The following is a 23,185-nucleotide window of genomic DNA, read 5'->3' on the forward strand; positions in this document are numbered from 1 at the left end:
GGAGGGAGCCTAGGACAGATTCTGTTGGCAGTGGGGGGGCGGGGGGGGGGGGGGCGGGGAGAAGTTACCAGAGTTAACAGCTTGGGAGTGGGAAGAGAAGCCACTGTAGGTGATTCTCTGGCTCCGATTCCATAGATAAGAGCAGAACCAAGCAAACGCAGTTCCATCCACAGCTGGACAATGAAGGATGGTGTTGAAGGAGGATGGTGCGATCAATTGTGTCGAAGACAGCAGATATGTTGAGAAGGGTAAAGGGGGATAGTTTATCATGGTCACAATCAAAAGGAATGTCCTTTGTGACTTTGATATGGCTCATTTCAATATTGTGGCGAGACCAGAAACCTGATTGCAGCGATTCAAACATAGGATTGCAGGAAAGATGGGCATGGATTTGGCAGGCAACAACACATTCATGGATTTTGGAGAGGAAAGGGAGGTTGCAGATGGGGTGATTGTTTGCAAGGACAGAGAGGTCAAGGGTGGGTTTTTTGAACAGATGGGTGATGTCAGCAGATTTGAAGGATAGGGGGGAAGTGGGTGGGCCAATACTTGAGTAGAGGTAACTATTAATATTATTGGTTAACATGGCGCCCAGGAAGAAAAGTTAGGTTGATCGGAATAGGATCATGGAAGCAGGAGGTGGGTCTCTTAAACAAGATGAGTTTGGAGAGAGCAAGGTTGGCGATCGAATAGAATCTAGAGACTAGGACTAGGGTAGTGGGGAATACGAGGTGAAGTTAGGCCTGGTGGGCTAGGGGAAGGGAGGGAAGCAGCATAGGCAGCTGAATGGATGATCTCAATCTTTATGACAAAGAAAGTCCATGAGCTCCTCTTACTTGCTGTTGGAGGTGAGGGTGGAGGAGGCATGGGAGGGTGGTTTCTAAAGGCAGTTTATGGTGGGAAAGAGAAACCAGGGTTACCTTTGCATTCTGCATGATCTTTAAATAGTGAGCAGTTTTAGCAATGGAGACCAGGACTCGATAATGCTTTGTGTGGTCCAGCCAGATCTGGAAATGAATGGTGAAACCAGTTGTTCACCAAAGATGTTCAAATCTGCATTCCTTGGACCTAAGTGAGTGCAGATGGGGGTATACTAGAGGAATGGCCAGGGTGAGAAAGAGTAATGGAATTAATGGGAACAAGGATATATCAAAGATGGTGAACAGCATTTGATTTAGCAAATCAGTAGCTGCAGAAATGTTAGTAATTAATTCATTCTGTGTTCCTTTTCCGAATATGTGTTGTCTGGCTCCTGTATTTTAATTACATATTTAGAGTGCTGGCCTTCTAGAGGGATTGAAAATCTGTTTAGCATCCTATCAGATGCTAATAGTAGTAGGTAGGGCAGTGCCACGTTGTGGTGGCAGTGGTCTACCCAAGGGCAGGTTCTCTGCTCTTTTTCTTCACCCAGAAAAGATAAGCATAACTCAGGAAGAGGGTATATAAGGTGGCTTCCTGTTGTCTTCCTCAGACCAGTATAGGAATTGAACCTGCACTGTTGACATTGTTCCAAACCACATGCAAGCCACCTAACCAATTGAACTACCCAGTCTCCCAGGTAGTATAGTAGATGTTGTATATTTGGACTTTCGAAAGGTATTCAACAAAGTGGCACACAGAAGCTTTCTTAAGAAGATGGAAGCCGATGGAATTAATGGAAAGTGGTGTTATGGATAAGGGATTCGCTCAGTGACAGGAAGCAGAGGGTGGTGGTTGATGGACATTTTTCAGACTGCGAGGTGGTGTGACCAAGGGTCAGTCACTTTTGGGTCCATTTCTCCTTTCAATTTTTATAAACAACCTAGACTCAGGTGTAGGGAGCGGTATTCTAAAGTTTACAGATTATAAAAAAACTTGGCAGTATAGTAAACAGTGATGAGGATAATTTATAGACTTCAGGGTGACATAGATAGGACGGGTGAGATGGGCAGAAGTATGGCAGATGAAGTTCAATGCAGAGAAATATGAAGTGATGTACTTTGAAAGGACTAATATAGAAATACAATATACTATAATGGCATGATGTTGAAAAGTGTAGATGAGTAGAGTGACCTTGGTGTCCATCTACACAAATCCTTAAAGGTGGCAGGGCAAGTTCATGAGATGGTTAAAAAAGCAAATGGGTTAATTGGGTGTATAGATAGAGGAATAGAATATAAAAGCAAAGAGATCATACTGAAATTTCATAAATTACTGATTAGGCCTCAGCTGGAGTATTGTGGACAATTCTGGGCACCACATTTCAGGCTTTAGAAAGGGTAGAGAGGAGTTTTACCAGGATGTTATCAGAGATGAGAATGTTCAGTTATGAGAAATTGGAAAAATTGGGATTGTTCTCCTTGGAACAGAGAAGGTTAAGAGGTGACTTAATAGAGGTTTTCAAGGAACATGCCCGCTATTTTTTTTGAGTGAGCAGGCAATTTATTTAAATGCACAGCCCCTTTAATTTTTTTTGTGCAGCCAAGCACACAGGGCAACTTCAAGTGGCCAACTAGCATGCCGTTTGTGCAAGGACTTTTGGGTTGCTGTGTGGCGCCGCAGCTTAGAGGAAACACTGTTTTCAAAATAATGAGAGGTTTTGATAGAGTAGATAAAGAAAAACTATTCCCTCTGGCATGTGGTTCAATAGATTCAAAATCATTTAAAAGATTTGGACGGGAGATGAGGAGAAATTTTTCACTCAGAGTTGTTGAGATCTGGAACGCTCTACCTGAAAAGCTGGTGGAAGCTGATTCCATAAACAACTTTCAAAGCAAGCTGGAAAGGAGGATGAGGAACTTACAGGGTTACAGACAAAAGTGGTGGTTTGGGACTAAACACAACTGTTCTTTCAATGAGCCAGTACTGAAACAGCAGACCGAATGGCCTCCTTCTGTGCTGTAAGTTTCTATTTTTCTATGATTTTCATTTATATTATCTTACTTAAAATGGGACTATACTTCTACAAAACACCGTCCGACTTTCTCTTTTTGCAGAATGATTAAAAATACATCACACATCCTATAAAATCCAACCATGCCTGATCTGAGTTTTTATATTTTTTAGACTTCTTAGATTTGCATATTTCCAGCCTTTCTGGAGATATGGCAGCAAGAAATGTCATCCTGTAGAAAGAAGGAAATAAAGTACATGTCTATAAAGAACATTACCTGCTATATGACAGTCCTTTGGTTTCCTGCCAATACTTTGATACATTATTTTTCTCACAGGTTATATCATGCTTTACTCTGTTTAAGGACCTATTGTAAAAGTACAAAATACATTCCTGATTTTCTCTCAGAAAATTTGAATACCGAAACTAAAATTACATTACTAGAGGTAAGTTTGACCTTGGATGATGGTGTAAAACAAGCAACATCAATTCAACTACCATTGTACATCTCTCTCAATTTTCATTTCTGGAAAATTCAAAGGCAAAATTATGCCATTATTTGCCAGATTGAACACACTGACAAGCAGGCTGTGTTGTGTAATACCCAACATAACTTGGACTGACTAAGAAAATGTATATATTTATTTGTACCTCTGCTTACGTGTACAGTGTGTAGTGCTCAATGGTCTCAGTACTAGTCCACTCATTTAATATCCTGCTTAAAAATAACCATAGCTTCTAGTTACGTTTTGAGGAAAAGTCAATAAAGGTGAAGGGCAAGATCTTCACCGTGATGCAACAGCACACAAGGTGGGAAAGTTCAATCATATTTGGCTGGATTTAATGCTGTCCTCCGTGGCAAGTTTGAAGGTGAAGACAGCACTTAATCAGGTGGGATGGTGGCGGGGGTGGGGGACCGTGCCACGTTCCCGCCTCCACCCCAATTAAGTCCATGGCTGGAAGGCCAGTGAATGGCCTTCCTGTCCCGCCACCAATTGAGGTCCTTAAGTGGGCATTTAATGCCCAAGTAAGGTCCTCTTCCCCTCTGCCACTGGTATTAGCCCAGCAGCAGGCAGGTCGCCACGCAGGGAGCACGAGTAAACCCGTGCAGGTTGCTTTCCGGCTCCCAGGATGGGGCCGGGGAGGGCGGTGGGGTGGGGTGGTCCCTCATTTACAGACACTCAATGTCTGATCGAGGGCCCGGCATCAGAAAGGGTTGCGGGCCTGCTGAAAGCCATATCACCGTCCTTGCTGCTGACCTTTCTCCCCTGCATCCCCCACCCTGGAAAACCCCTGCCACCAATACTCACCTGTGGCCTGGGTCCATCAATGATCCTAGGCCTCTGGTGGATGCATTACTGGCAGCAACCGCGGTGATGCTGCTGAGTAAAAGAGCTGCCGGTCTCTGATTGGCCAGCAGCTCTCAGTAGGCGGGACTTCCATCCCCATGTTCTTAATCCCGGGGAAGGCCCGGTGTTGCCCAGTTAATTGCCTGATTGGCACGTAATGTTGCGGGCCTTCCCAAAAACTTATATCACTAAAATAGAGTATCTGATTATTATCACATTGTTGTGTGTACAAATTGGCTGCTGCATTTTCTATACTACAACTGTGACTACACCTCAAAAGTACTTTATTGGCTGTAAAGTGCTTTGGGACATCCTGAAGTTATGGAAGACCCTATATAAATACAAGTCTTTACTTTCTGTAAAATGGACAGCCTGTTGGAGGAAAGAGTTCCAAATTTCTACTACCTTTTGTGTGAAAATGTGTCTCCTGATTTCATTATTGAATCATCTAGCTCTAATTTTAAGATTATGTCTTTTTGTTCTTAATTTCCCCAGAAGAGGGACTAACTTTTCTGTACTGACATCATCAAATCCTTTTAGTATTTTAAGCACCTCAATCAGATCCCCTCAATCTCCTATACTCACTGGAATACAAGCCAAGATTATGCAACCTGTCCTCCTAATTTAACCCTCTGAGCCCTGGTATTATTCTGGTGAATCTGCACTGCACCCCCACCAAGGCGACAGAATCCTTCCTAAGGTGCGGTGCCCAAAACTGACTACAGTACTCGAGATAGGGTCTGGCCAAGGCGCTGTACAACTGAAGGATAACTTCCCTTTATAGTCCAGCCTCCTTGAGATAAAGGACAACCTTATCTTAGCCTTTTTGATGGATTTACTACTGTTTACTAGCTTTTACTGATTCATTTGTGTACTTGGACTCCCAAATCTCTTTGCTCTTTTACAGCCCCCAGTTTCTCACTATTTAGATAATGGCCGGTATTTTGTCTGGCTCCCTGAGGTGGGATGGGAAGCGGGGGGACATGGACTATTGCGACAGGTGCTGGAGGGGGGGGGAGGGGCAGAGGGCCCATCACCTTCCTATAACCGAGCAATCTTCCCAGGGGCGGAATAGGCCAATCACGGCCTTCCTGCCCAGAGGCCAATTGAGGCCCTTAAGTGGCCTGCTAACAGCCAATTAAAGGCTTCTTCTCGCTGCTGCTAGGATCTTACCAGCGGCAGGGGATGCCTCCACCATGCAGGGAGGACGCCTTGTAAAACGGGGCACCCTCCCTGTGGGCTTGGGGGCTGGCCCCTCCTCCGTTGGCAATGTGTGGCCCCTGGAAGACCCCACCAAGAACCAGTTTACCTCCCAGGATCCCTCTCCCCCTGGACTGCACGACCACCGCTCCACCCGCCCTCCCTCACCAGGGCATTCCGGACTTGCCCCGGTGACGCTGCCTCACTCACTTTGGGTGCAGGCTTCCAGCGTTGGGGTTGGGTCTGAGGCCTCCACAGTACTAGCAGTGGCCACCACTCCCAGTGGTGCTGCCAATACTGCTGAGCTGCCTGCCCCTCTGGTTGGCTGGCAGCTCTTGGAGGCGGGCTCCCCGTCTTTAAAGGAAAGGGGAACCCAGCTCCTGAAACTTTGATTTAAAAAGACCGAAGGATTGCTTCAGGATTTTTGGTGGGGGTGGGGGGGGGGGTGCGGTGGGGGGGATTGTGGGCACGAAAAGGCCAAGGCGGGCTTACCCCTGCCTTTTCGGCCCAGTGCCAGGAGCCAGGCTCCAGCACAAAATCCAGCCCAAAACTCCGATTTATCTTTCTTGGGTCTGAAGTGGATGACCTCACACTTGCCCACATTGAACTGCAATTGTCATAGTTTTGCCCAATCACTTAATCGACAAATGTTCTTTTGTAATTACCTGTTCCATCTCCACTATTTACTGTCCCTCTTAACTGATCTGCAAACTTGGATAGAATTCTATTCCTTCATCCAAGTTATTAATAACTATGGTGACAAGTTCAGGCCCCAGAACAGATCCCTAGGGAATACCACTTATCAAATTCTGCCAAACAGACTGTAAACCCTTTATCCCCAATCTCTGTTTCCTACTTCCCAACCAATTTCCAATCCAAATGAAAAGGGCACTTCAATTTCATGCACTCTCATTTTTGCTAATAAGCAAAAATTTATTGTATGCCTTCTGGAAGTTTATCCAGATAACATCCATAAACAGTCCCTTATTTACCCTATCAACCTCTTCAAAAAATTCAACTAGCTCAGTCAAGCATGACTCACTCTTAACAAAGCCATGTTGGCTCTCTCTTATCTGCATCAATCTTGCTCTGTATGGAAGGAGAAATTATGGAAGGTAGCTTAATGAGATCTATCTCAGGCTAAGGTCTTTCTTTTGAATTATTGTATGTCAGGTAGGTGTCAGGAAGCGCAGATTGCTTTCGTTATAATGTTCCTAGTGAATCCTTGGATTTGCTGTGGGGTGAACTTGGTGAAACTGTGATTCTGGAGGCTTTGTATTTCTTCCATATTCCATTGTATTGTATGAAGGAAGACAGGGCAGTGACATTTTCACATGTCCTTTCTCCTCTCCACATTATTATTTTCCTCTGATTCTTACCTTTGTATCGATCTAATGGTCACCTGGCAGCCCCAAAACCCTTGTTAGGTCTTCAGAATCTTGAAAGGCATTAGGGATTTTCCAGTGTAAATTCCATGATCTATTTCCTGATCGTAACCAGCCCTGATAATCTTACATAGGATTACATTGAATATAGAGCACATAAACAGACAATTTAGATCAAGCAGTCTGTGCCACCACTTGAGCCTCCTCCAAACCTTCCTCATCCACCTCTAACAGCATGACCTTCTATTTTAATCTCCCTTATATGCTTATCTAGCTTCCCCTCAAATGCACCTATACTATTTGCCGCAATTAGGCCCTGTGGTAGTGAGTTCCACATTCTTATCATTCTTTGTGTAAAGATGTTTTTTCCAAATTTTCAATTTTATTTCTTGGTGACTATCTTATATTGATGGTCTCTAGTTTTGTTCTTCCCGTCAAGTGAAAACACTCTGTGTCTATTTTATCAAAAATGTCATAATTTTGAAGTCCTCTATAAGGTCACCCTTCAGCTTTCTCTTTCAAGGGAAAAGAGGCTGACCCTTTTCAACCCTCCTTGATAGGTATAACCACACAGTTCCGGTATCATCCATGTACCTCTATATCCTTTTTATAAAATGGTGACCAGAACAGTACACAGTACTCCAAGTATGGTCTAACCGAAGAAGGGTCACTGACCCGAAACGTTAACTCTGCTTCTCTTTCCACAGATGCTGCCAGACCTGCTGAGTGAATCCAGCATTTCTTGTTTTTGTATGGTCTAACTAAGTTTAATATAATGTCTCTACTCTTCAATTCCATCCCTTTAGAAGTAAATCCTAGTACTTGGTTTCCTTTTGTTAATGGCCTTATTAACCTGAATCGCTACTTGCAGTGATTTGTGGATTCACTCTCCCTGATCCCTTTGCTCTTCTATCCCATTTAGATTCTTATTTTCAAAGTAATATGTGGCCTTGTTACGGTCACATGGTGAGGGGTGTGGGTGGTCCCCACTGTTCAACTCCCAACTGACCGCAGCAAGTGTTTTTGGCATTAGGGTTTTTACCACTTTGTGTTTTATTTGTCAAATAAACAGTCAGCGACAGGTTTCCTTGTAGGTTTAAAACACAATGTTAATTATTTATCGAGCAATATTCACTCCTGAAATGGTTGCAACTGCACCCACACACATTCACTCACACACATGCACACAATAAGAGATAGAGAGAAAAAGAGGTAAGGGGTTTGAAGTGAGGTAGGTTTTTGGCGTTCATGGTAACCTGGTGAATCTTCTTGGAGGTCAATTTCTTCTTTAAAGTTGCAGGCCTGGGTTTTATAGATTTCTTTGGTATCTGGATCTTCAATCTGGAGTTGATGGATCACTTTTAGTTCTCTGCTGCACAAGTTAAGTGTAGAACTCACAGCAGGGCACCTTCTTTGGTTTGCTGGATTTTCTCCCAGCTCTCAGCTGGACAGGCTTTCATGATGTTTTTCCTGGGTCTGTCTCCCTCTCTCCAGAGAGCTACTTTTAAGTTCAAATTGGTCTCACATCTTGCCTCTGCTGGAAAACGTGGATCTTCCTCCCTGTGGTGACCGACAAAGGACCAGGACTTGGCTACTTCACACCTTCTTTGTTTCAGCAGAATTAATTCAATTCAAAAATGTCTCTTAATGGGTTCAGGATGGGTGTAATTGACATCTCTTAGCTTTGATTGTATCCTTTTGTTCTTACTACACAGTAAGACAGTTTGAATATACAGATTTGACCTTCGGAGGCCATTATTTCCAGCACATTGTCCACTTCTCAAAATAAAAGTCAATTTTTATAACTCCTCAGTTTGAGTTCATCTATTTTCAATCACTGCACTTCACGTGAGTGTAACATCTCCCCTAAAAGGGAAAAAATGGAATTCCTTGGATTTTATTTTTATGTTGTTTGGTTTAGAAAGAAAGTGAGAAAGAAGGTACGGGTCACACCACTGCACACATGGCACCCACACCTGAATCTCTCAACTGTTACAGCTGGCATTGTCTGTATCATTTTTCTTTTAAGTTTTACATCATCCTTTCTTTGGATGAGGCACAATTATGATTGAATTTCCTTATTGGGTGTTGAAGTTTTTGCCTCAGGAGTCAATTTCAAAAATTTGGTGATTTTTATTTCGGTTTCCCACTTTTTCTGTTTAAAGGCTTGCAATATGCAAATTTCCATCACTGCATTGTTCTTGGTCCCTTTCAAATTCCACCGCCCATAAAGCTTTAACCCCTTAACTGCTGTTTCCACAACACATGGGTTTAATAAAAGCAAAATACTGAGGATGCTGGAAATCTGAAACAAAAACAAGAAATGCTGGAATCACTCAGCAGGTCTGGCAGCATCTGTGGAAAGAGAAGCAGAGTTAACGTTTCGTGTCAGTGACCCTTCTTCGGAACTCCTTCTGGCTCCTGAGGCAAAAACTTCAACACCCAATAAGGAAATTAAACATGGGTTTAATAGTTCAGGTTCTGGCGTATTAATAACTCTTACCTCTGGGGTGATAGTGGGTGATAAATGTTTTTTTAGCCCCTGTGAGGCATTTAGGTTCTTCCCCTGCACTTGTCCTTAGTGAGTTCTGAATCTGTTTGGCTGTGTTTGGTTAGCTTTGGATTTAGAACCTGACTCTTTGATGCTTCAGTGGGCATATCCACACTGACCCCACTTTTAGTTTTCTTGTGGCTTTCACAAGTGTTGCTTACCTTAGGGTATTTTACCTTCTCTTTTCCTTTTACTTCAGGGATGGGTTTTTCCCTAATCTGCCCTATGTCCACTGGGACAGCATTGCTCACAGTTGGTTGTCCAGCTTCTGCTGCACTCCTCAGTGGCAGTTCAGCTAGGTGAGGCATTTTCCTCCCTCCTAGCTTGCCTGTTTGGGAACTTTCCTTGTCCCTATTTAAATCTTTAAAGAAGGTTTCAGCTAACCATACTTCTGGTGCATTTCTTTCAATCTTTGCAGCTTTTATCTCAACTCATTTAAATTCCACTGGCTCTTGCTCGGCCTTTTTAAATTGTGCTTCCTGCCAACTCATTGCCCAGCAATAGGTCGACCCCCTGCATTGGGAAGCTAGAATGGCCCTGACAATCACTACCCCAGTAATTAACTTACTCTGCAGAAAAACTTCAACTGAGGGAACTTTCAAGCATTTGCCAGTAAGCCCTCTTACCAACAGCATGGTATTTGCTCATAGAGTCATAGACTCAGAGTTATACAACACAGAACCAGACCCTTTGGCCCATCGTGTCCATGCTGGCCATCAAACACCTAACTATTCTAATCCCATTTTTCAGCACTTGGCCCATAACTTTGTAAGCTATGGCGTTTAAAATGCTCATCTAAATACTTCTTGAATTTTGTGAGGGTTCCTGCCTCTACCACCCCTTCAGGCAGTGTGTTCCAGATTCCAACCACTCTCTGGGTGAAAATTTTTTTCCTCAAATCCCCTCTAAACCTCCCGCCCCTTACCTTAAATCTATGTGTCCTGGTTATTGACCCCTCCGCTAAGGGAAAAAGCTTCTTCCTATCTAACCTATCTATGCCCCTCATAATTTTGTATACCTCAATCATGTCCCCCCTCAGCCTTCTCTGCTCTAAGGAAAACAACCCTAGCCTTTTCAGTCTCTCTTCATAGCTGAAATGCTGCAGCCCAGGCAACATCCTGGTGAATCTCCTCTGCACCCTCTCCAGTGCAATCACATCCTTCCTATAGTGTGGTGCCCAGAACCGGACACAGTATTCCAGCTCTGGCCTAACTAGCATTTTATACAGCTCCATCATAACCTCCCTGCTCTTATATTCTATGCCTTGACTGATAAAGGCAAGTATCCTATACGCCTTCCTAACCACCTTATCGACCTGTGCTGCTGCATTCAGTGATCTATGGACAAGTACACCAAGGTCCCTCTGACCTTCTGTACTTCTTAGGGTCCTACCATCCATTGTATATTCCCTTGCCTTGTTAGTCCTCCCAAAATGCATCACCTCACGCTTCTCAGAATTAAATTCCATTTGCCACTGCTCCGTCCATCTTTCCAGCCCATCGATATTGTCCTGTAATCTAAGGCTTTCCTCTTCACTATTTACGACACCACCAATTTTCGTGTCATCTGCAAACTTACTTATCATGCCTCCCATATTCACGTCTAAACCATTAATATACACTACAAACAGCAAGGGTCCCAGCACCGATCCTTGCGGTACAGCACTGGTCACAGGCTTCCACTCGCAAAAACAACCCTCGACCATCACCCTCTGCCTCTTGCCACTAAGCCAATTTTGGATCCAATTTGCCAAATTGCCTTGGATCCCATGGGCTCTTACCTTCTTAACCAATCTCCCATGTGGTACCTTATCAAAAGCCTTACTGAAGTCCATGTAAACTACATCAACTGCTTTACCCTCATTGACACATCTCGTCACTGCCTCGAAAAATTCAATCAAGTTAGTTAGAGATGATCTCCCCCTGACAAAGCCATGCTGACTATCCCTGGTTAATCCCTGCCTCTCCAAGTGGAGAGTAATCCTGTCCCTCAGAATTTTCCCAACCACTGATGTTAGACTCACTGGCCTGTAATTACCTGGTTTATCCCTGCTACCCTTCTTGAATAATGGCACCACATTCGCTGTCCTCCAGTCCTCTGGTACCTCTTGTGTGGCCAGAGAGGATTTGAAAATTTGTATCTGAGCCCCTGCTATCTCCTTCCTTGCCTCACCTAACAGCCTGGGATACATCTCATCTGGGCCTGGGGATTTATCCACTTAGAAGCCCGCTAAAACAGCTAATACTTCCTCCCTTTCAATGCTAATATGTTCAAGTATATCACAATCCCCCTCCCTGACCTCTATACCTACATTGTCCTTCTCCATAGTGAACACAGATGCAAAGTACTCATTTAAAACCTCACCTATGTCCTCCGGCTCCACGCACACATTGCCACTTTGGTCCCTAATGTGCCCCACTCTTTCCCTTAATATACTTATAAAACGCCTTGGGATTTTCCTTTATCTTGCCTGCCAGTGTTTTTTCATGTCCCCTCTTCGCTCTCCTAATTACTTTTTTGAGTACCCACCCCTACACTTTCTATATTCCTCCAGTGCCTCCGCTGTTTTCAGCGCTCTGAATCTGCCATAAGCCTCCTTTTTTTTTCCTGATCCAAGCTTCTATATCCCTTGACATCTAGGGTTCCCTGGACTTGTTTGGTCCTACCCTTCACCTTAACGGGTACATGTTGGCTCTGAACCCTCACTGTTTCATCGAGAGATTCATCACTGAAACAAGCCCTTCGACCCATCGAGTCTGTGACCCATTTATAGTAAAATAAATTCCCTACCACATTCCCACCTTCCCTCAATTCTCCTACCACCTACCTACACTAGGGACAATTTACAATGGCCAATTTACCTATCAACCTGCAAGTCTTTGGCTGTGGGAGGAAACCGGAGGACCTGGCGGAAACCCACGCAGTCAACAGGGAGAACTTGCAAATTCCGCACAGGCAGTACCCAGAACTGAACCCAGGTTGCTGGAGCTCTGAGGCTGCAGTGTTAACCACTGTACCACTGTGCAACCCAAATTTTCTCTTTGAATGACTCCCACTGGTCTGATGTAGACTTTCCTACAAGTAGCTGCTCCCAGTCCACTTTGGCCAGATTCTGTTTTATCAAATTGAAATCGGCCTTACCCCAATTCAGTACCTTTATTTTTGGCCCATCCTTGCCCTTTTCCACAACTACCTTAAATCTTACAGAGTTATAGTTACTATCCCCAAAATGCTCCCCCACTGACACTTCTACCACCTGTCCACCTTCATTCCTTGGGATTAGATCCAGTACTGCCCCTTCTCTTGTAGGACTATCTACATACTGGATCAAAAAGCTCTCCTGTATGCAATTTAAGAATTCTGCCCCCTTTAAACCTTTTACACTAAGACTATCCCAGTTGATGTTAGGTAAGTTGAAATCCCCTACTATTATTACCCTATTATTTTTACACCACTCTGAAATTTGCCTACGTATCTGCTCCTCTATCTCTCCCTGACAGGTTGGAGGCCTATAGTACACTCCCAGCCAAGTGATTGCCCCCTTTTTGTTTTTAAGTTCTACCCATATGGTCTCATTTGAGGAACCTTCTAAGATATCATCCCTCCTTACTGCAGTAATTGATTCCTTGATCAACAGTGCAATGCCACCTCCTCTTTTATTCCCTCCCCTGTCACACCTGAAGATTCTATACCCTGGGATATTGAGCTGCCAGCCCTGCCCCTCGCTCAACCATGTCTCTGTGATAGCAACAATATCATAATGCCATGTGCTAATCAACGCCCTCAATTCATCTGCCTTACTAGTAAGACTTCTTGCATTAAAATAGATACAATCCAGCCTTGCATTTTTAACTTGTGCCTCAACAGGTCTATATTTGCCCTGCCTTCCAGACTGACTCAGTTTCTCTTCTATATTTGACTGAGCATCACCCCCTACTGTACCTCAACTCTGTATCCCATTCCCCTGCCAAATTAGTTTAAACCCCACCCCACCCCCAACAGCACTAGCAAACCTACCAGCAAGGATGTTGGTCCTGTTCCGGTTCAGGTACAACCTGTCCAACTTGTACAGGTCCTACCTTTGCCAGAAACAGACCCAGTGATCCAGGAAATTAACGCCCTCCCTCCTACACCATCTCTTCAGCCACACATTCATCTGCTCTATCCTCCTATTCCTATACTCACTAGCACGTGGCACTGGGAGTAATCCAGAGATTACAACTTTTGAGGTCCTGCTTTTTAATCAGCTACCTAGCTCCCTAAATTCTTGTTTCAGGACCTCATCCCTCTTTTTACCTATGTCGTTGGTACTAATGTGTACCACGACCTCTGACTGTTCACCTTCCCCCTTCAGAATGTCCTGCAGCTGTTCCGTGACATCCTTGACCCTAGCACCAGCGAGGCAACATACCATCCTGGAGTCATGTTCGTGGCCACAGAAACACCTATCTGTACCCCTTACGATAGAATTCCCTGTCACTATAGTTCTTCCACTCCTTTTCCTCCCCTGCTGTGCAGCACAGCCATCCATGGAGCCACGAACTTGGCTGTTGCTGTGTTCCCTTAGGAGGCCATCACCCCCCCCAACAGTATCCAAAGCGGTATATCTGTTTGAGAGGGGGATGGCCACAGGGGACCCCTGCACTAACTGCCTGCGGCTACTACTCCGCCTGGTGGTCGCCCATCCCTTTTCTGCCTTTGCAGCCATTACCTGCGGTGTTGACCACCTCGCTAAACGTGCTATCCACGACATCCTCAGCATCGCGGTTGCTCCACAGTGAATCCACCCGCAGCTCCAACTCTGTAATGCAGGTAGCCAGTAGCTGCAGCTGGATACACTTCCTGCACACATGGTCTTCAGGGACACTGGAAGCTTCCCTGATTTCTCTCATAGCGCAGGAGGAGCATATCACAGCTGCGAGCTCTCCTGCCATGACTTACCTTTAGATTAATTAGTTACTCCCTTTAAAAAATACTAATTATACTAGGGGCATTGTTCTACTCCAAACACTACCCACTACAATCTAAATTACACTAATTTTAAAAAAACACACGAGTAGTACTCACTTTATCACTTGAGGTCTTTTATCAAACAAAAAAAAATCAATTTTCCCCTTTTTTTTGAGTGGCATTTCTGTAACCTTGGCCACCAGTAGTGTTTGAAAACAACCGGTATCCCTGAGGATGGTTATTTCTTTGCCTGGTGCCTGGGATACAAAAGGAGACATTTTCTCTTTTTGAAAAAATTCAGTTAGGTGTTCTGTTCTTGGATTATTTTGGAACGCATACTTACTACTTTGATAGCCACAGAAGCTGGCTTGACTGCAGCGCCCCTGTTCATTTTTTGGAATACCAACAATTTGCCTGGATATGCCCAGATTTTCCACACTGGAAACACATCAGGCATGCCCCTATTGGTTTATCACCTGGGTTCCTTCTTTTAAAAGTTGGAGACTGATCAAGTTTTCCTTCCCTACTCTCCTTTTCTCTCAAGCCCATTTCTGCTTCATCTGCATCCCTGCTATCTTTCCCTTTCCTGTAAGAGTTACTCGACTCAAATTTATTCTGAGTTAGGGGTCTGTATATTAACTCAAAGTCGTCGGCCATTTCTCCCGCTTCTCTTCCCCTTGTAAATCGTCGCTCTTCAATGTGGGTTCTGATATTAACTGGGATGCTATTTTTAAATTCTTCCAGCAACATCACTTCTCTCAAATTTTCATATGAGGGCTCCAGCTTGAGATATTGTATCCAGCGATCAAAAGCCATATATTTAATTGTTTCAAATTCAATGTAAGTCTGTGCAGGTCTTTTCCTAGTGTGTCTGAATTTCAGTCGATAGGCCTCAGGTACTAACTCATATGCATTTCGAATTGCAGTTTTAGTTTGTTCATAAGAACAGAGGAACTCTCTTCTGATGACAGGGAAAAATCTTCACGTGCCCTACCCACGAACTTGTAAGAGGAGAGTCCACAATGTTTTTCACCATTTTAGCCTGGTAGCCATTTTCTCAAATGAGATAATATATGACTCAACTTCTTCCTCATTAAATTTTGCCACTAACCGTGGGTGTCTCAGTACATCAAAGTGTTGCTCTGAATTGGCTATACAAACTCCTTAGCATTAAACATAGTCATCTTTTTTGTTTCCAGCACCTTGGAGAAAAACAGAAGAATACAAGAAAGCCTTTGTTTACTTTTACATAATTTTAGAGCTCAATTTTCCTCCCATTTTCAAATCTCTCGCTTATCTGGCAGTTCACTTTCTGACTTTGCGCCCCCAATTAGTTACGGCCATGTGGTGAGGGGTGTGGATGTCCCCACTGTTCAACTCCCAACTGACCGCAGCAAATGTTTTTGTTACTAAGGTTTTAACTCCTTTGAGCTTTATTTGTCAAATAAACAGACAGCGACAAATTTTCTTTTAGGTTTACAACAAAAGATTAATCATTTATTGAGCAATATTCAGTCCTGAAATGGTTGCAACAACACCTGCACATGCATTCACTCACACGCACATGCACAAGAGATAGATAGAGAGGAAAAAGGAAGAGATAAGGGGCTTTAAGTGAGGGAAGTTTTCAGGGTTCACGGTAACCTTTTGAATCTTCTTGGAGTTCAATTTCTTCTTTAAAGTTGCACGCCTGGGTTTTGTAGCTTTCTTTGGCAGCTGGATCTTCAATCTAAAGACAATATGCCACCTTCAGTTCCCTGCTGCACAAATTGAAGTGTAGAACTCACAGCAGTGCACCTTCTTTGGTTTGCTGGATTTTCTCCCAGCTCTCAGCTGGACAGGCTTTTGTGATGTTTTTCCTGGGACTTTCTCTCTCTCTCTCCAGAGAGCTACTTTTAATGTCAAAATGGTCTCACATCTTGCCTCTGTTGGGAGACATAGATTTTCCTCCCAGTGGTGACCAACTATGGCCCAGGATGTGGCTACTTCACACCTTCTTTGTTTCAGAAGAACTCATTCAATTCAAAAATGTCTCTCGATGGGTTCAGGATGGCTTTGAATGTAATCTTTTTGTTCTTACCAGGCAGTAAGGCCGTTTGAATATAAAGGCTTGACCTTCAGCGGCCATTTTTTTGAGCACATTATCCACTTTTTAAAAGAAAAGTCCATTTTTGTAACTCTTCAATTTGAGTTCTTGTATTTTCAATTACTGAACTTCATGTGAGCATAACAGACCTCCTCACTTTTCTTACCAAAATGTAAAACCTCAACCTATGTTGAAATTCATTTGTCAATTATATGCCCATTCTGCAAGTTTATTTGTGTCTTCTTGTAATTTGTTGCAGTCCTCTTTAATGCTGACTATTCCTCCAAATTTGATATCATCTGCAAATTTAGAAATTGTGATTTTGATTCCAAAGTCTAAATTCTTAATGTAAATTGTGGTTCCAGCACTGATCCTTGTGGGACCCCACTTCCCACTTTCTGTCACTCTGAATAACTAGCCTTTACCCCTACCCTCTGCTTTCTGCTTACTTTCTGCTCTGCTTACTTACCTGAAGTCCGGGGCAGCGACAGTCAGAGGCGGACCTGAGAGGAACCAGAACTGGAGCGTTGCTGTTTAAATAAAGAGCGGGGCTCGAGGCCCTCACTTACCTGAAGTCCAGGGCTGCAGCAGTCAGCAGCGGACCTGGGAGGAACCGGGACTGAAGCGGAGCTATTTAAATAAAGAGCGGGGCTCGAGGCCCTCACTTACCTGAAGTCTGGGGCAGCGGCAGTCAGCAGCGGACCTGAGAGGAACCGGAACTGGAACTGGAGCGGAGCTATTTAAATAAAGAGCGGGGCTCGAGGTCCTCACTTACCTGAAGTCCGGGGCAGCGGCAGGCTCTCTGGCTGTGCTGGTGCGCGCTCTGTTTGATAAGTGGGGAAAAAACTAACAGTGACATCACTGAAATTCTGTGGGCTGATTAGTCAGTGAATGGCAGCTGTTGTTGCCTGTGGATATCTTAGATAGAGTAGAACAGAAAAAGGTTCTTTAAAATAAAGCCCTAGGATAGCTATCTGTAATTTATTAGTGATTACTAGCTGGAATAGTGCTGTTTGCACAGAGTGAGGCTGTGAGTTGAGTGTGGGGTATTTCGCTGGCTGGGGGGAGGTGGGGTAGATGTTCTTTGGTCGCTTTTCTGCTTTTTCAGCCTCAGAGGTACAGGGAATAAAGCTGATTGCAAATAGCTGGTAAGTTATTACACTGGCTAAATTTCACTGTAAAGCTAAGTAATGGCAGGGCAGCTCGGCCCAGTGGAATGTGCCTCCCGTGATATGTGGGAAGTCGTGGATGCACCATGTGACCTTGATAATGTAAATGTCTTCAGCTGCAGAAGCTTGAGCCTTAGGTTTCGGCGCTCGAGCGGTGGCGAGAGTCGCTGTGGCGCATCCGCCGAGTGGAGGACTACGTGCATAGCACATTTCAGGATTAATCAATCCGGTGCCTAAGCGAGCACAGTCAGAGAGGGACTGGATAGCTGCCAGACAGACAAGAAGGTCAGGCCAGGTAGTGCAGGACTCCCTGGAGGGCATTCCACGTTCTAACCGGTATTCAGTTCTGAGTACCGATGGGAAGGAGGGTTCCTCTGTAAAGTGCAGTGAGAGTCATGACCGGAACATCATGGGTGACTCAGCTTTGCTGGGAGGGAGGAAAAAGGACAAGAAAGCAATAGTGGTAGGGGAATCTATGGTTAGGGGAACAGATAGGCGTTTTTGTGGTCGCAGACGTGATTCCAGGATGGTATATTGCCTCCTGGTGCGAGGGTCATGGATATCACCGAGCATTCTAGAGGCGAGGGTGCTCAGCCAGAGGCCATGGTCCACATTGGTACCAACGATATAGCAAGAAAGAGGGATGAGGTCCTGCAAGCTGAGTTTAGGGAGTTGGGAAAGAGATTAGCAAGCAGGACAACAAGGGTAATAATCTCCGGATTACTCCCAAGGCCACGTGCTTGTGAGTTTAGTAATAGGAAAATACACCATATGAATGCGTGGCTGGACAGATGGTGCAGGAGGGAGGGCTTCAGATTTCTGGGGCATTGGGTCCAGTTCTGGGGTAGGTCTGCACCTGAACAGGACTGGGACAAATATCCTTGCAGAATGGTTTGCTAGTGCTATTGCGGATGGTTTAAATTAGATTGGCAGGGGGTTGAGAACCTGAGTCTAGTTTTAGATAGGACAATTTCAGGGCAGGGAACAGGATGCAGAAAGTTAGCAAAATTAGCGAGTGACTCTAAAAGACAGAAGAAAAGGTTAAAAAGTATGAAACACAGGAATTTGGCAGTGTTAAAGGGTATTTATTTAAATGCAAGGAATTTAGTAAATTAAGCAGATGGATTGAGATCACAGATAGACACATGGCAACACAATATCATTGCTATAATGGAGGGGCAAGAATGGCAGCTCAAAGTCCCTGGATTTAGAGTATTCGGGCGTGATAAAGAGGGAGATAAAAAGGAGGGGGTGATGGTGTAGCAATATTAGCCAAGGAATCAATAACAGGTTTAAGGAGGGATGATATGCTAAATGAATCATCAAACGAGGCCATATGGGTAGAGCTCAGAAATAAAAAGAGGGCAGCCACATTACTGGGAATGTACTATAGACCCCCAAATAGTGAGAGGGAGATAGAGGAACAAATATGTAGGCAAATTTCTGAGTGCAATAACTTTAGGGCAGTGATGGTTGGGGATTTCAACTACTCTAATATCGACTGGGATATAAACAGTGTGAAGAGCACAGAGGGCACAAAATTCTTGAACTGCATTCAAGAGAACTTTTTAGCCAGCATGTAACAAGCTCAACGAGAGGGGGCGCAATTCTAGATTTAGTTTTCAGTAATGAAGCTGGACAAATGGATGAAGTAACAGTGGGTGACCATTTTGGAGACAGTGACCATAATAGCATAATCATGGAAAAGGACAAAGATAAAACAGGAGCAAAGGTTCTAAACTGGGGGAAGGCAACTTTTACAAAATGGAGAGGTGATCTGGTGAAGGTGGACTGGATACAGCTTCTTGAAGGAAAATCAGTGGCAAAACAGTGGAAGGCATTCAACAGCAAGATACTACAGGGACAGTGTAGGCATGTCCTCACAAAGATAAAGGGTGGTATTGCCAAGTCTAGAGCTCCCTGGTTATCTAGAAGGTTACAGGGTAAGTTAAAGCAAAAAAAGAAAGCTTATGATGATCACAAATATCTTAATACTTTAGAAAGCCTAGGGGAGTATAGAAAGTGCAGGGGTGAAGTAAAAAAGGAAATTAGAAAAGCAAAGAGAGGACATGAAAAACTATTGGCAGGTAAAATCAAGGAAAACTCAAAGATGTTTTATCAGTACATTAAGAGCAAGAGGATAACTAAGGAAAGGGTAGGGCCTCTCAGAGATGTACAGGGGAACTTATGCGTGGATGCAGAAGATGTGGGCAGGGTTCTTAATGACTTTTTTGTCTCTGTCTTCACAAAGGAGAGAGTTGATGCAGACATTGTAGTTAAAGAGGAGGGGTGTGAAATATTAGAAACGGTAAACACAACGAGAGAGGAAGTATTAGAGAGTCTGACATCCTTGAAAGTGAATAAATCACCAGGACTGGATGTTTTGCATCCTACGCTGTTAAAGGAAGCTGGGGTGAAATAGCGATGCGCTGAGGATTATCTTCAAATCCTCACTAGAAGCAAGCGAGGTACCAGATGATTGGAGGTCTGCGAACGTTGTATCATTGTTTAAAAAGGGTGCGAGGGATAAGCCAGGTAATTATAGGCCAGTCAGTCTGACCTCAGTGGTGGGTAAATTGTTAGAATCTATTCTGAGGGAAAGGCATAGATTAATCAGGGGGATAGTCAGCATGGATTTGTTAAGGGAAGGTCGTGTCTTACTAACTTGATTGAAATTTTTGGGGAAGTAACAAGGAGGATTGATGGTCAATAATTGATGGTCAGACTGGTCAATAAAATGAAAGCCCATGGGATGCAGGGGAATGTGGCAGGTTGGATCCAGAATTGGCTCAGTGACAGGAAACAAAGGGTAATAATCGACAGATGTTTTCGTGAATGGAAAGCGGTTTCCGGTGGTGTTCCACAGGGCTCAGTGTTGGGTCCCTTGCTGTTTGTGGTATATATTAATGTGGTATATATTAATTTGGACTTAAATGTGGGAGACATGATTGGGAAATTTGCTGATGACACAAAAAGTGGCTGTGTAGTTAATAGTGAGGAGGAGAGTCGTGGACTCCAGAATGATATCAATTGCTTGGTTGAGTGGGTGGAAAAGTGGCAAATGGAATTCAATCCTGAGAAGTGTGAGGTGATGCATTTGGGGAGGGCAAATAAAGCGAGGGAATATACAATAAACGGGAGGATATTGAGAGGGGTAGAAGAAGTGAGAGACCTTTTAGTGCCTGTCTACAGGTCCCTGAAGGTGGCAGGACATATAGATAGAGTGGTGAAGAAGGCATATGGATTGCTTTCCTTTATTGGCCGAGGTATAGAGTACAAAAGCAGGGAAGTGATGCTGGAGCTGGAAAGAGCGCTGCAGCTGGAGTATTGTGTGCAGTTCTAGTCACCACATTTTAGAAAGGACATAATTGCTCTGGAGAGAGTGCAGAGGAGATTTACAAGAATGCCAAGACTTGAGAGTTGCAGCTATGAGGAAAGATTGGATAGGTTGGGGTTGTTTTCCCTGCAATTGGGGAGGCTGAGGGGTGACTTAATTGAGGTGTACAAAATTATGAGGGGCCTTGATAGAGTAGACAGAAAGGACCTGTTTCCCCTGCGGGGAGGTCGGTTACCAGGGAACACAGATTTAAGGCGATTGGTAGAAGGATAAGAGGGGAAATGAGGAGAAAAATTTTCACCCAGAGGATGGTGGGTGTCTGGAATTCACTGCCAGAATCGGTGGTGGAGGCAGAGACCCTCAATTCTTTTAAAAGGTACCTGGACATGTACCTAAGGTGCTGTAACCTGCGGGGCTACGGACCAGGTTCTGGAAGGTGGGATTAGTGTGGATGGATAGCTTATTCAGCCAGCATGGACACGATGGGCTGAGTGGCCTCCTTCTGTGCTGTATTTTGTTCTATGTCCTGTCTTGCAGCCAGCTATCTATCCATTCTGCTACTTGTCTGCTGACTCCACATGCTCTGACTTTATTCATTAGTCAATAATGTGAAAATTTATCAAAGGTCTTTTGGATAGCTAGATAGCTACTGTTACTATCATTGCCTACTTTATCTCTTCAAAGAATTCGATGAGGTTGGTCAAGCAAAACTTTCCATTTTGAAATCCATGTTGACTATTCATTATTATATTTTTGGTTTCTAGATGTTTTTCTATTTTCTCCTTTAGTAGGAATTCCATTATTTTTTTCTTACAACTGATGGTAAGCTGATTCATCTGTAGTTTCCTCAATATGTTCTATCTCCCTTCTTAAATAGAGATATAACATTAGCTATCCACCATTTTCTAATGAATAATAAATATGTGTAATAGTGTCTCTGCTATTTCTTCCACAGATTCTTTTAAAATTGATGTATGATGGTTTTATCCTCTTTGAATTTGATTAGTTTATTCAATATTTCTACTCTTTTTATGTTAAGTGCAGTTATATCATTTCAAGTCTCATCTTCTGATGTCACATCCACCTGATCCATCTCCCTGGCAAATACTAAAGTAAAGTAATCATTTAATATTTTTGCTATTTCATTATCGCTGCCCATGATTTTATCCTGACTCTCCCTTAGTGGACATACTCCCATCCTGATTTCTCATTTTTTTTATTTAGGTACCGGTAGAATATTTTATTATTTTGAGATATATTCCTTGATAATTTAATTTCATAGTTCCTCTTTGCCTTCCTTTTTTTTACTTCTCGTTTTCTCCGTTGTCATGCTCCCCCTTGCTGTCCATGTACCTAATGTGTGTCCCTTTCCTTACCCTCAGTTTTTCCCCGATGTTTTTATTGGAATTGCTCTTGCAGAGAGCTGACTCAAGCTCGAGGGGGCAAAAGGCATCCTTCAGTACTGTAACCAATCTATGGGAATGGAGGTAGGGGGGTGCCCTGAAAATACCGGCACCGGGTGGCCGTTCAATTTCAAGGCGCCAATCCCACCACTGGCAATAATCAAAAGGGCAGGTAGAGGATGGGACAGGAATCCTGCTTTCCTCCCAATTAGGGCCTATTAACACCGTTGAAAAGCTCAGTAAGTTCAAATTTTTAAAGGTAACCTATGCCTTCAGAAACAGTCAGCTCAAGGGAAGTGGGTAAAAATTGGGGAGCCTGCCATGGCTACCCCTGGGCATCACCGCGCCCCCATGAGGATCAGAGGAGCAATGGGGGACTGGGCACTTGGTAAGGCGGTGCCCTTGGCACTGCACAGGTGGAAGGGAGTGTGGGCATTCAGCGTCCAGGATTTTAACGGGATCTACACCCTCCTTGCATCGCGGGAGCAGAAGTGTAGGGAGCAAGGCTGCCAAGGACAATTGGGCAGCCACCTGCCCAAATGGAAGGCTCCAGCTGGCAATGGGGGCATAGCTCTCAGATTTTGGACCCAGTGGCAATGAGGGGCAACACCCTCCCTGGGCATCAGGAGAGCAGAGGAGAGGAAAGGGGGCAGAAAGGCAATGGAAGCCAAATGCCCAACACAGGATTGACCACCAAAGATGGAGCTACCTGGAGATGATCATGAACCAGTGTTGGAGGAGACCGCAACTCTCCAGGCAGATGATCACAGACATCTGTGACCTCATTAGTAGGACAACCATTGAGCAGACCATTAGGCTTCTGAAGATGTGTTTTCGATGCCTGGACCGGTCGGGTGGTGCCCTCCAATACCCACCTGCACAG

Source organism: Heterodontus francisci, chromosome 1 (genome assembly GCF_036365525.1).
Source record: "Heterodontus francisci isolate sHetFra1 chromosome 1, sHetFra1.hap1, whole genome shotgun sequence".
Lineage (NCBI taxonomy): Eukaryota > Metazoa > Chordata > Chondrichthyes > Heterodontiformes > Heterodontidae > Heterodontus > Heterodontus francisci.